The sequence below is a fragment of the Taeniopygia guttata genome, chromosome 36 (assembly GCF_048771995.1).
Source record: "Taeniopygia guttata chromosome 36, bTaeGut7.mat, whole genome shotgun sequence".
In the NCBI taxonomy this organism is placed as follows: domain Eukaryota; kingdom Metazoa; phylum Chordata; class Aves; order Passeriformes; family Estrildidae; genus Taeniopygia; species Taeniopygia guttata.
Window position 1 is genome coordinate 1,298,331 of NC_133061.1, and position 13,089 is coordinate 1,311,419.

Sequence of the window (13,089 nt, forward strand, 5' to 3'; positions counted from 1 at the left end):
AAGCTGTGAAAAGCTGTGAGAAAGCTCAGAGAAAAGAACGAGAAACAATTCTTATCTTCACTTGCTGCACCTGTTGTTGTGCACATGTGGAATGTGTTATGGAGATTTGTTTACCAAAGGGTGATTTCTAAATTGGCCAATGGTGATGGTGTTTGGATTTCAATTAACCAGTCTGGTCTGTCTGTATCAGACTGTCTGCAAGAGCGATGAGTGTTTCTTAGCAGTATAGTATAGGATAATGTAATAAAACGATTGATCAGCCTTCTGGAATCATGGAGTCAGTGCTAATTATTACAGGCTGGGGACGCCCTGCTATGATAGTTATCTAAGTCAATCTTCCCTTACCTCTGAATGCTGAACAGAATAGGCTTAACAGGCATAGCAGGAACACCAACCACTGTAGACCCAAAGAGCTGGCTGAGGAGTTGGGAGAAACTTCCCCTGGTTTCATTTCCTCACAGTAGGTACCATTATTAAAGTAATTCCAAACACATACAGTTAGTGTGTGGTAGCCTCAAATCTGTGTGCCCACCGTCCAGAGGAAATTAAAAATCCATAAATTCCTCACCGTATTAACCCATCAAACAAATTGATTATCAGCCAGATTTGCCATAGTTATAGGATGGGAAAAATGTAGCCACAACCATGTGCCACCCAAACCAGGGTAAGCTAGACCACATGGTGACACCTAACAAGGTTTCTATATCCAGTGCAACAACAAAAAAATTACGTTACTCAAAAATTGTTATTCTTATTTCACCCTGTTTTTCTCAATGCCGTCAGGCTGCACATCAGGTGCCAAAACTGGTCTTGGTTTACAAGACAGGTGTCTGCTAGGGAAGGCAGCAAAAAGCCTCCTGTGGAATGGAGAATGTAAACCCCCTCCCTACAAATTATTAGAGTCATGAAATCAAGGGGCTCTCAGGCAGGCAAAGATATGGGAATAGGAATGTCAGCTCTTTCCTAGTGTGTATAACAAAGCAAACAAGCAGCAGCAGCTGCGGCACGAGCAGCAAACAGAGCAGAGCCCAGTCCCGGCCTTTGGGCCGTGGCGCTTTCCCTGCGGTCCAGTTCCGGGCACAGCCAGCAGGGGCGCTGTGGCTCCCGGGGGCAGGGCAGGTGCGCTGACCCCCACGCGGCTGCAGGGGGCGCTCCGGCCGGGCTCGGCAGCGCGGGGCCATGGCGGCTTTGTCCGAAGGGGGAAGGGCTGGAGAGAGGCTTTGCTTCACAAACCCCGGGGCAGCCGGCTCCGGTGCCCCAGCAGGACTCTCAGAAAGCAGTCAGCTCGGTGCCCCAGCAGGACTGGCAAAAAGCAGTCAGCTGGGCTGGCAGGATGTCTCGGCAGGCAGGGGGTGAGGGGCTCCAAGCAGGGCAGGGAGAGCCCAGCTCAGGATCCTGGACACCAGAGCAGACAGGGATAGGTCTCTCTTTTAGTGGGGCAGGTGTAAATAAGGTCCCAGTTCAGTGGCTGTTCTCACGAGCAGAGGCTCATCCCAGGACAGAAGAAACAGCTCTGGCCCGGGCTGTGGCAGCAGCAGTGGAAACTCCCATCTCCAAGAGCAGCAGCTCCTCCCAAAATAAGGGATCAGCCGATAAACATCAGCCAATGATAAGGAGCAAACAGAAAGGAAAAACCCAACCCCCAACACTGGTTTACAATTCCTAATGCTAAGGGAGAATTGTATAAAGTTTTAATTCCACCTTTATAATTGTTTACATACGAGCTCTTGAAATGTCAGGGGTAGGGATTGGAACCTGCTGCTCCAAGGCTCCTCTCACAAAAAAGAGGCTTAGAAAGGCTGGCGGTCCTTGGAGGTATTTGGGGATCTATAGGGGCTATTGGGGGTCCTTTCTGTGCCTCCTGACCTGACAGGAGCTTCTCTAATAAACTTTGCCTAAAGCTCCCAGTCTGCCCATGACAGGAGCCCCTATGAGTGCCTGTGACATCCCGGCTCTTTGGCAGCCTGGGGACACTTAGAAAGTCCCCATGAAACCCCTCTGAGGGCCTGTCAAAATATCTGAACCTTAATATGCAAACTGTCGGCTCTTAACTGAAAGGTTGGTGGTTCGAGCCCACCCAGAGATGCCATTTATGTCAGAATCTGTGGTATTTAAATGATCCCAAAATTGCAGAAATTTGCTGTCTTTGAGCCCCACTGCCAAAGAAGAAGCCATAATCAATCTGTGCTGGTTTTCAAGGTTGTTTATTCTTGCTTATCTATAACATGTTCTGTCTGACCTGCAGTAGGCCTTTCTTGCGGGACAACATGCAGGGCTCTGCCCCTCAGTGGGAAGTTACAAACAATATATACCAGAAACTACCTGTGCTATATTTACAATAATGTGCCAATACCTATCACCTGTGTTGAACAATGTGTCCCCAGTCTAAACCAACAGAAAAATGCCAACACTACAGTGAAACATGAAAGGCATGAAGAAGATGAAAAAGGACAGGACACACACGATTTCCTCCATCTTGCCTCCTTTGAACCCCTTATCTAGAATCCTAAAATTCTACTTTTGCACCCGTGTCACACTAATTATTACTCATATCAAACACTCAGAGTGTGTAATTCATCCTGTAAGACTGAAAACTCTCTTCCATGGACAGAGATCACAGACAGTGTCTCTTAGGGCTCTGTACAGGGGGGTTCCTGACCCCCTTGCCAGGGTCCCAGACCTGCCAGGGCAGCCAGAGGGATGCCCTGGATTACCACAGCAAACCTCATCAGGACCCATTGCTATGGTCAGTTTCCATGGCAACCAGCACCAGCCCCTGTTGCTATTGTCAGTTTCCATGGCAACCATCACCAGCCCCTGTTGCTATGGTCAGTTTCCATGGCAACCTTCCCCAGCCCCTGTTGCTATGGTCAGTCCCTGGGCAGCTCCATGGAGACCCCATGCCAGGGGTGGTTGCCATGGACACCAGCTCAGGCCATCAGCCAGAGCCCGTTTCCATGGCAACCATTGGCACTCCCATCCCCAGGGTCATGGGATCCCAGAACCACAGAATTGGCTGAGCTGGGAGGGACCCATCAGGATCCTCGAGTCCAACTGCTGGCCCTGCACAGGACACCCCAACACTGCCAGCCTGGGCCTGGCAGCGCTGTCCAAATGCTGCTGGAGCTCAGAGAGCCCTGGAGCTGTGACCCTTCCCTGGGGAGCCTGGGCAGTGCCCCAGCAGCCTCTGGGCAAAAACCTTTCCCTGAAATCCAACCTAAGCCTGCCCCGACTCAGCTGCAGCCGCTCCCTCCACTCCTGTCCCTGGGCACCAGAGTGAAGAGGTTCCCTCAGCCCCAGCCAGGGACCTGCTCCAAAGGCTGCTGCCATGGTCACCAGGGCTGGCACCAGCTAGGATGCTCGGTTTCCACTGGCCGGGATTCAGGAATGGAATTCCCCATTTTCCTGCTCCCGCTAACACCGTGCTGGCTCTCGTTGCCCTCCCACCTTCCACTGAAGGAAAACAATGGAAAGATCCCAGGCTGGGATAAGAACAATTTACTGGGAACAGCAACGAGATAAGGAACAAACTGGAACAGAAAAAATATTGACAACAGAAGGGATAAGAAAAACTATTTACAGGGGAAATTACATCACCATCAATTCTACCTTCCTGGCCACATGTCTCCTCCTGCCTGGAAAGGACACCCTTCTCAGTGAGAGAGAGAGTCCCTTTCCTGCCCCTGGCAATGACCTGAGGTGGGAGTGAATGTAATGACAGGGCCATGGCCAGACCCTCATGTTCTTCAATCCCACATCAGGTCATTGGCAGGGGCAGGAGAAGGTACAGGTGTCTTCCCAGCATGGATCACAGGGAACAGGGATCACCAGGGCTCTTCCCAATGTGGGTTCTTCAATGGGGGGTGAAGCTGGAGCGGTGCACGAAGCTCCTCCTGCAGTTGGGGCACTCACAGGGCTTCCGTCATTGGTGGCTCCGTTGGTGTCGGGTCAAGTGAGAGCTCCGGGTGAAGCTCTTCCCACACTGGGGACACTCGTAGGGCCTCTCCCCAGTGTGGATGCGCCGGTGGGTGACAAAGGTGGAGTTTTGCTTGAAGGCCTTCCCACAGTCAGAGCAGAGGAAGGGCCTCTCCTCGGTGTGAATCCGCTCATGCAGGAGGAGTTTTGAGCTGCTCTGAAACCTCTTCCCACATGTGGAGCACATGTAGGGCCTCTCCCCAGTGTGGATGCGCCGGTGGGTAACAAGAGTGGAGTTTTGCTTGAAGCCCTTCCCGCAGTCAGGGCAGCGGAAGGGCCTCTCATCCGTGTGAATCCGCTGATGCACAAGGAGATCAGAGCTGCTGTGAAACCTCTTCTGACACTCGGGACACTCGCAGGGCCTCTCTCCTGTTGGATGCGTTGGTGGATGATGAGGTCGAAGCTGCAGCTGAAGCCCTTCCCACATTCCCCACACTTGTAGGGCCATTCCCCAGTGTGGATCATCTGATATCGCTTCAGACTTTTGCTCCGCCTGAAGCTCTTCCCACACTCCAAGCACTTGTGGGGCTTCTCCCCATCGTGAAGCTTCTCAGGGACCACCAGCTCTGAGCTCTGGCTGAAGCTCTGCCCACCTTCCTGACCCAGAGTGGGCCTTTCCTCCTCAGAGCACCCTGGGCTGGGTTTCCAGCCCCTCCTTGTGTGGGATCTCTGGGGCTTTTCCTCCCTGTTGGATTCCTGTGCTGTGGAGTTGCTCAAATCAGCCTCTTCCATGAGGTTGTGCTGCAGAGATTTGTCCTTCCTGGTCTCCATCATCAGCTCCTGCTCTGGGGTAGGAAGGACAAGGAGAGGATGGGATTTGCCTCCGTGCCACAAGGAACGGTCAGGAGATCCCCCCAGTGCATCCCCGTCTGCAGAGCATCGGCAGCGGGGCTGTCCTGCAGCCAGGGGCTGTGCTAGGCCAGGAGATGGAGCAGGAGAGAGGGGGAAAGGGACACTGACTTCCTCCTCACATGCCTGGGGGTCCAAGGGCGCCTTCCCCTTCCTCACAGCCTCCTCCTCCATTTCGTGAAGATTTGGGTATGGGAAATTCTGTTTTGGGAGGACAACAAGGGATGAGCACATTGAGTTTTGTACTGGTTTGAAAGCAAACCAGGGGGAGAGTCTAAGCCAGAATGACAATTGAGTAAGAAAAGTAGGATCAAGGCAATGATACAGAAACACTGGCTTAATCTGAGAGAGTCAGGATATAACCTCACACCCCGATGGTCAGGGTGGTGGTAGCAGTCTGATGAAATGGTGGCTGCAGTCCGGCTGGAGTGATGAAGGTGATTCCGTCAAAGCAGTGATCCTGTAGAAGGGTCTGGTCTTCCTCTGAAGGTCCAGTGGTGGTTATGGAGCTCTTGTCCTCTGGGAATGCAGTGGGCAAGGTGGTTGTGGTGTTGCATGGGTGAGATTATATCCAGGCAGGAATGCTTGGTTCCTCCCCCTGGGCGGAGCATCCCACAATGGGATGATGTAATTTTATCAGCCCTGCAGTGACACTCAATGGCCCATTAACAGAAGATGGTCCCTGGAGGGCGTTATCAGGGCTGAGCCATGGAAGAGATAAAGAACACTGCCCCACCTGTTGATAACAGTTTATGGAGATGGTGACTGAAAACACTTTTGGTTACATCTGACACTGTAACCTGAGACAGTGAGGCAATCCCTGCTCGGGGTGGGGGGTGAACACCACCCCCCTTACCCAAACTGGCTCAGGTGTAAAACCCCCACCCTGGGAAGGACACGCACACAGGGGACAATGTCACACTTGCCCTGTCACAGGGGAGATCTCTGTCCTGTCACTCCCTTGCTCTCCCCTCTTTTATCTTTCTTTCCATCTCTCTCTCTACCTCACATTTACTGTTCAATAAAATCCACCTTGGATTTTGTCTCTTTAGCACCTTAACTGGGGCAGAGGCATTTCTCTAACAATTTTATTAACCAGATTGCGACATTATTTCAGCACAGTGAGTTCAGGGCACTGCTGTCTGACCCCAAGTGCCTTTGACAACAGCATGGGTCTTTCCTCTGCGAAGGTTCTGCCTCTTTCTGGAGGAACTCTTGGAAACTTGGATGCAGCTTCCTCTGAGCAACTTTTGGGAGAACTTATGAGGAAAATGGCTGTTGTGGGTGGCCAGGGTAAAGAAAGTATTTTCTTGTCCTTCCTTGAAAAATTTTTTAAAATAACTGGAGAAAAGGGAAAAAATGATACTAGCAAAACTGACAAGGATCATTCACCCCAATGTGAGGAACTCAAGACCAGTAAATTCCTATAAGAAGCCCAGTTCAAGTAGATAAATTCCCAAGTAACTCCCGAATTCACTGGTCTGGGGACTTTGCCAAATATGAGCATCATTATTTTCTTTGTCCCTGTCACCTTTGTGACAGCTACACAGAGCTTTCCCTTGCCTTTATTAATCTGTACTGGGCCAAATTTCCACTTTCCTTTTATCGGAACCTGCCAGCAGCTGAACTGGAGCTGTGCTGGAACTGATGAAACTTGGATTTGCCACAGAATTGCTTCTATTTTCAGTTTATTCATGTTTGGGATTTGATGTGTTTTCATCACAAGTGACTTGTGGGAAGAGCAATTCTTCCTCAAGGCATTTTATGGAGGGTTAAGTTTGATTTCTGCCAAGTTTGTTTTGTCCAATGCTCAGGGGATGCTCAAGGGGTATCTGGTCTTGGTTTGGCCCTAATTTTCTTCTGATTTGTCTTTATCACTTAAAAACACCAGAAAAACGACTAAAAAGAGTATTGATCAGAGATGTCAAAAGTCCCTCCATCTAAGAGTTATTTGAGGTGGAATTTACGGTTTGGAAACATATTCTGGGGGATTTGTGGGTTCTTCGGGGATATATGGGAGTATTTCTCCATATCTTTGCACTCCAAAAGCCACGGTGGATTGCTCTGTCACCTCAAAATTACTCAATCCCACCTCAAAATGGCTGGTTCCCACCTCAGTCCCATGCCAAAATTACTCAATTCCTTAGCCTCCAGGGTTAGATGGGGTTGGAAGGAGATTGAGAGAAGTAAGATCCAAATTTGAGGTTTTGGGATCAGGATTGTATGGGGCTGGGTGGGTGTGATTTATTTTGATAATAAATAAAACTATCAGAATTATTGATTTCTGTCCCATTCATTTTCTGTCAGTTCTGGTTTGCTTTTCAGAGTGCCGCCTTCTCAGCTGATTTTGTTTCTGTCCTCCTGTCCCAGACTGAAAAGCAAGATGTGTTCTATTTGCCATCTGTATGGCAGTTGTCCTGTGTTAAGTGGGCAGTCTTTCCTTATCTCTTCCACAATCAATCCTCCCTCAGGGGAGATATCTGCTGATAATGAACCATTGAATGTCACTGCATGACTGATAAGAACTGTAACATCCCATTGTGAGATGCTCCACCCAGAGGGAGGAGCCAAGCATTCCTACCTGCATCTAGTCTTGAGATTCTGGCCCACCAACACAGCTTTTTCTGGGCTGGATTTCTCAGAGGAACAGCTGCCTCTTCCACAGCCCCTTCAAAAAAAGACACCCTTTTCTACAGGATCACTTCTCCAACAGAACCACACCTGACACTGCAGGAGGACTGCAGCCACCATTCCAATTGGACTGCGGCCAACACCCTGTCCAACAGAGTGTCAGGTTGTATTCTGACTCTGTCAGTGTTGTTTTGGTTCACTGCATTGTTTATTTTATATTTTTATTTTCTTCCCTGAGAAAATACTGCTATGCCTGCTCCCATATTTTTACCTGAGAGCCCCCCTTTATTTCAATTTTATAGCAATTCAGAAAGAAAGAGTCAACATTTTTCCATTTCAGGAGAGGCTCCTGCCTTCCTTAGCAGACACCTGTCATTCCAAACCAAAACACCTCCTTTCTCTCCTGCCTTCCTTTGCCTGCTCTGTTTCTCTCTCTGTGTCTCCTTTGACCCAGGGCAGCTCTCACCAAAGACCCTACCCTGAATAAATTCCCAGTGCAGGAGCTACAACCACCATGGGTGAAGTTATGAAGGCTGGCAGTGAAATGTCACTCTAAGATTTTCTCCACTTGGCTTTTGCCTCTTCCATAAGAGCTTTTCCTTCAAGGGCAGGAACATCATTTCCTGGCTGGGAACTGGAATTCCAGCCCCTGGGAGTGTGTGGCATGGATCCCAGAGGGGCATTCCCAAGGCTCCCAGGGTGCTGCTCCTGCCGTGCCTCCCAAGGAGCTGTGCAGGGCAGGGGACAAGGTGCAGCAGCTGTGTTGGTGCTGCAGTGCCACAACGGCCCCTGGTTCCAGGAGTTTCCGCACTGCCAGCAGCGGTTCCTGGGTTCCATGATGCCCTGCTGTGTCCCCATGGATATTTGGTGGCATGAAGTTCTTCAGTGTCACAATGGCCACCTCGCTCCATGAGCTTCCGCAGTGTCCAAATGGCCTCCTTGGATGGGCAGTGTCACCATGGACCATTGGCTCCATGCAGCCCCGCTGGGTCACCATGGACTCCTTGGTTCCATGAGGTTCTGGGGGTGTCTCCATGGACTCCTTGGATCCACAGTGTCACAATGGACCACTGGATCCACGTGGCCCTGCTGTGTCACCATGGCCCCTTGGTTCCTTGGGACCCCAGGGTCACTATTGACTCCTTGCTTCCATGTCACCCCCTCAGTGCCAAAATGGCCCCTTCATTCCATGGGGGACACAAAAGATTTATGGAAACATTGAGCAAATCCTGCTTAACACACCTGGGAACACCTGTTTGCATTCCAGAGGGAGGTTAAAGGTGAGGATGGCACCAGCAACTTCCATCTGAAACAGAGATCCAGGGAAAGGAGTGGGACAGAGAATTCAACTGGGAGACTCAGAGAATTCTGCTTCCAGAGATCATTTCTGGTCACACTGTTCCTTGTAGAAAGGTGACACCATTCCAGGCAGCCTGTACTGAGCAGGTGGCTCCTGAGTGGGGTTTGTTATTCAGGAAACCTGCTCAGGCTTTTCCATTCTCTCCTTCCCAAGAGGAAAACTTCTCCTGGGCCTGTGTGCAGGCAGAGCCCTGAGGAGAGCAAGTGGGACACGGTGCAATGGGCTGGGACATGGAGCTGCAGAGCTCAGGGACAAGGTTCTGCTGCAGGACACAGGGATGTCAGTGCCAGGTGGGTGATGTCAGACATGGTGAGGCTGGGGGTGAGGAGCAGCTTGTCGAAACAGGGTCAGCCCTCAGGGGACTCATTCTTGTACATGCCCAGACCTCCTAAGGAGACCTTCAGCATCTAGATCACCTGGGGAATGCTTCTATCAGCTCTTCTCTGAACTGGAAAATAAAAAAATACACATTTGATTGAAGAAAAAAATGTCATGAGGTGCACTTGGAAATCTTCCTCCTTACAAGAACTCCAAACTGACTCCAATCAGCTGCACAAGCCCTGGAGACTTGCAGACGATTGAATGAAGACAAAGCGCCCCTAAGGGCTTCCTTTTCTTTAATGATCCCCATGGAGGATTTGGGGTGAAGTCCAGAACCCTCAGGCACTGAGAGAAGGCTGAAGAAGCTGCTCAAGGAGTCAGGAGCAAAACTCCAAGTCCCTTGGAGCATCACTGGGCCCCACTGAGGGCAGGGACTGCCAAAGGCTCCCCAGGGACTGGTGAGAGCAGATCCTTGAGGCCAGGATTGCAGGGAGCCCAAGGCTCAGAGCAGGGAACTGCAATGCTGAGCAAGGCCTGGGCTGGCTGGGGGAAGCAGAAAGGCCAAGCCCTGAGCCCAGCCTGGCACAGCAGGGCCTGTCCCTCACGGGTGGCTCGGGGCTGTTTGTGGGGCAGGGGGATGTGAGGGGCAGCAAGGACAAATGTCATAAACCTGTGTGACCCTGCAGATCCTCATGGAACCAAGGGGCCGGTGTGACACTGTGGGAAGTTGTGGGACCAAGGGGATCATTGTGGCACTGTTGGGCCCATGGAACCAAGGGGCCAGTGTGACACTGTGGGGCCTCATGGAAACAAGAGGCCATTGTGAGCCTGCAGGGCTGTAACACCCCAGAGCACTGAAATGCCGGGGGTCACCCAAGGTGACACACCAGGAGCAACACCAGCCAGATATTCTCAGCATGGCCAGATGCAGAGAATGTTCTTGGTAGGAAGGGACCCACAAGGATCATTAAGTCCAGTTCTTTAGTGAATGGTCCACACAGGGACTGAACCCACAGCCTCGGTGATACCAGCACCATGCTCAAAAAACAGAGCTAAAAACTAAAAATGACACAAAACGTAACTGGCAAAATATAGACAATCAAGGAACTTTGGCAAAGCGTTTAATACAACATCCACTTCAACATAAAACTCTCATCATAGCATTAACTTCATTAACTTAGCCCATTTAACCTAAAAACCTTTAACCCTTAAGATGCTAAGTTACCCAAAATAGTTCCAGGTAAGTAGGATTAGAAAGAGGAGAAATAGAGAATATCAGAAAGACAGAAGATCTATAGAAAGACGCAGAGAAGCACAAACTGCTCAGGTCCCAGCGTCACCACAGGGGAACCCCAGGAGAAGGCAGGATCCAGACCATGGGCTGGCCTCGTGCTCCAGCTTTTAACCCCCTGGGCCTCCATGGGCCCGCCCCTGGGTGGGACTGCCAGGTGATTGCCCAATCAGAGTCGGGGTAGGCACCAGCTGCTCCGTGATTGATTGACAGCTCAGCCAATCAGCACCACCCCTGCTGTGTGATTGACAGCTCTGCCAGGCCAGGGCCGGGGGCGAGGCTCTGTCCCACCACAAGCCAAGGCCTGACCCAGCCCTGGCCCCACACGGGCATTCCAAACATCCCAAGGTGTCTTGGGACATCGATCTCGTCCAGCCTCTGACAGCGACCACGGTGACACTGGGAAACCTCATGGAGCCAAGGGGATCATTGTGGCACCACTGGAGCCCATGGAACCAAGGGGCCATGGTGACACCACAGGGCTTCATGGGCCCAGAGACCATTATGACTCTGTGGGGCCTGATGGAACCATGGAGACCATTCCGACCCTTCAGGGCCTCGTGTCACCAAGGGGGCATTGTGACACCTCAGGGCCTCCTGGAAGCAAGGGACCATTGGGACACTGTGGGGCCCCATGGAAGTGAGGGAACATGGAACAGGTCTGTCAGGCTTGGCCTGCCAGGGGCCACCTGACAGGTCTGGCTGATCTTGGGATGTCAAGGGCTGCCTCTCATCAGCTCCTGCAGCACTGGGGCTGCGTGCTTTCCTTCCTATGGAAAAGAACTGTCCATCTTTTCAGATGCTCATTGCCAATACTGGTATTCTCCCTAAAAAATTCCTATATGCAAGGGTATCTCTCAGAACAAAATCTGGCAGCTCTGGTTGGCCTCTGGTGGTCACCTCTTATCCTCCCAGGAAACACTGGCACACTGTTCCTTCATTCCTCTGGAAAAGAACCGGCCTTCATGTCCAGGGACCATGGCCAAAATTAGAATTTGGCCTCCCAAATTCTGTATATCCAAGGATTGCTTTTGGCAAGTTTGTTTTGTCCAGTACTCAGGGGATGCTTGAGGGGTCTCTGTGCCTCTCACTCTGGGGGATGCCTGGGAGGAGCCTAGGGGGTTGTCCCTGTCCCTGTCACCCCAGACCATTCCCCAGGGTGTCTCCATTGTTCTCACCCCAGGGAATGTCTGGGGGGTCTCCCTCCCTCTCACCCCTGTGCCAGGAGGTGCTCGAGGGGGGGTCTCTGTCCCTCTCAGCCCTGGTGTGACCCACCCAAACATCACTGGGGTCAGAGGGACAGAGACACCCCCAAACCCCCAGAAGGGCTGAGCCTGGGATTTGGTTTGGGGCTGAGGATTTAGGAAGGGGCTGGAAGTGGGGCTGGGGTTGGAGTTAGGGATGAGATTTGGATTGAAGCTGTGACTGGGCTTAAGGCAAAATGTGGGATTGGCTTTAGGGCTGGGGCTGGGATTGGGTCTGGGGCTAGATAAGTCTGGCACTGGGATGAGATTAAATACAGAACTGTGAGTGTGTCTAAACGTGGAGTGAGATTGAGACCAGGATCAGGGTCAGGTTTGGGACTGAGTACAAGCAGAGCAGGACAGTAGGGATGTCACTGCAGGATGTCCCTGGCATTGTCTCAGCCCTCCTCAGGCACCTCCAAACACGGGGGCAGCTGGGTGCTCCAAGATCCAGGTGGTCCCACGCTGCCCCTGAATACCCTGAGGGCTGCCCTGAATGTGACCCCTGGGGCTCTGGGATCAGCCCTCACATCCCTGTGGGAGCAGCTGCAGACATGATGAGAGATTTCCCCCCACCCCCTCATTCCTGAGGAAGGGTGAAGCCAGCTGTCCTTTCCTTCTGGTGACTTCTACTCTCCTCATCTGAGGATGTCAAACTCCCCAGGAGCAGGAAAATCCCCATTCCCTGTTTCCTTGTGGCTGCAGCCTGGAACATCCACTCAGAATGAAGAACGTTCTTACATCCCGGCTGAATGACACCAGGAGGAGGTTGGTGAGAAAGGGAGGCAATTGTGTTTTGATGGGAAATACAAGTTACAAAATTATTTCTTTCCATCCCATTCCTTTTCAGTCAGTTGCAGTTCTCTTTTCAGAGTGCCACCGTCTCAGCTGATTGTGTTTTTGTCCTCCTTTCTCTCAGACCTCTCTTTACATGCTCTGTTTCTCTCTCAGTGTCTCCCTTGATCCAGGGTAGCTCCCACCACAGGCCCTGCCTTGATTTAATTCCCAATCCGTGAGCTAAAACAACCACAGGTGAAGTTATGAAGGCTGGCAGTGAAATGTCACTGTAAGATCTTTCTCCATTTGGCTTCTGGCTGCTCGTTAAGAGCTTTTCCATCAAGGGCAGGAACATCTTTTCCTGGCTGGGAACTGGAATTCCAGCCCCTGGGAGTGTGTGCCGTGGATCCCAGAGGGGCATTCCCGAGGCTCCCAGGGTGCTGCTCCTGCCGTGCCTCCCAAGGAGCTGTGCAGGGCAGGGGACAAGGTGCAGCAGCTGTGTGAGCTCCTAGACCACGCAGCAAAGGTGGATTTGCTGGGCATTTCCCAGCACATTCCCAGCTGGAAGCAGAGGGAAGAAGGAAAGGGAAGTGAGTCCCTGACAGAATCTGGGAATTGTTGGTGTAGGAAGGGACCCTGCC

General features: G+C 51.6%; 1 pseudogene; it reads right to left on the reverse strand.

Annotated features, from left to right (window-relative positions):
• The window catches only part of LOC116807533 (uncharacterized), a 107,104-nt pseudogene extending 102,106 nt beyond the window's left edge, over positions 1-4,998 (reverse strand).
• Between the last annotated feature and the right edge of the window lie 8,091 nt (positions 4,999-13,089).